At 47.5% G+C, this 1,202-nt stretch overlaps 1 long non-coding RNA gene across 1 annotated transcript; it reads left to right on the top strand.

Annotated features, from left to right (window-relative positions):
* Positions 1 to 221: 221 nt before the first annotated feature.
* LOC143828688 (uncharacterized) lies at positions 222 to 821 on the top strand. The gene is made up of 3 exons (XR_013227834.1): positions 222 to 359; positions 479 to 598; positions 731 to 821. It is a non-coding gene; the product is annotated as an uncharacterized LOC143828688 (long non-coding RNA).
* The last annotated feature ends 381 nt before the right edge of the window (positions 822 to 1,202 follow it).

Raw genomic sequence — 1,202 nt, 5'->3', positions numbered from 1 at the left:
CCCTGGAGATGAGGAGGCATATGGGTGAGTGCTGCCCTCGTTGTGTTTTACCCTTAAGCATGCATGGAATGTCTAGATGCCTCTTTCCCCTACTGTCCCCAATGAAATTCGAGAAAGTATTAAGATGCTGTCAACCCCCTCTGACTTAGCCCGCCAGTACTGTACAACCACTTTGGTAATGCGATTTGGCTCTGATTGTGGTGTGGCCATCAGATGTGTTTCATCTTTGGTTTGTGTGCTTTTACTTATGATTTCTCTTTTTCTTCGCCCAGCCACACAATCACCATCCAAACTTGCAAAATTACCTGAGCGTGAGGAAGGGGAGGAAGAGGGACCTTCCACCTCAGGACAGGCTGCAGGTGAGAGTTTTATTTCTTTGAGGGAGACCCATGTGTGTGTACCCCCATGGAGCCATAAGGGAGCCTGCTGTGATGCTTCCATTTGAAGTGTGATTGAATTCTTTATTTGATTTCTATAGCAGAAACTATGGAGGCAAGGATGCGTGCCATGGAGGCCAGGGTGACATCCTTAGAGGCAGAAGTGGCTGACCTAAAAGGGGAAATGGAGAGGCAGAGGCAGCAGAGGGAGGCGGAAGAACGTAGGTTATGTTCCCCACTGCCCAACTCTTCTCACACTGTGGCTAAGGCCAATAAAAAGTGTATCCATGTAAACTCGAAAATTGGAAAATATGTGTGGCACTAATGTGTACTTTTTCTCCCTCCCCACACAGTTAAGAAGAAGGAGGACGAAGACCTGTTCCGCCGCAAAGTCAGGGGAACAATGGGACGGTTGTGCAGAAGAGTGAGGGAGATGGAAGGGGCTGGTGAGGGGAGCGGAGGGACCTGAGTGTTGTTTTCTGTTTGTGTTTTGGGGTGGGGGGTGTTGGGGGGGGTCCAAGTTACATTCCCTAATTTTTTATCCCTGTTAAATTTATAAATTTGTTTTAAAAAAGTTGGCTTTCCTGGAGGGTGGGGGTGGGGGTGGGGGGGTCCAAGTTACATTCCCTAATTTTTTTCCCCTGTTGAACTGTTTTTGAAAATAAAATGTTGCAAATTTTCTGAAAAAGACTCCAGTGTGACTCCTTACACTCGCACACCTTTCACCCCACACTCCTAAAACCCCTTTAACTGACACCCCTCCAACCTCCAACCCACACAACAGTACCAGAATAGACACAATCACTAGAGAGGGTACACAGAGAG

This window comes from Paroedura picta, chromosome 2 (assembly GCF_049243985.1).
Source record: "Paroedura picta isolate Pp20150507F chromosome 2, Ppicta_v3.0, whole genome shotgun sequence".
NCBI lineage: Eukaryota > Metazoa > Chordata > Lepidosauria > Squamata > Gekkonidae > Paroedura > Paroedura picta.
Note: the sequence above shows the minus strand (reverse complement) of the source record. Positions and strands in the feature narration are given on the sequence as shown.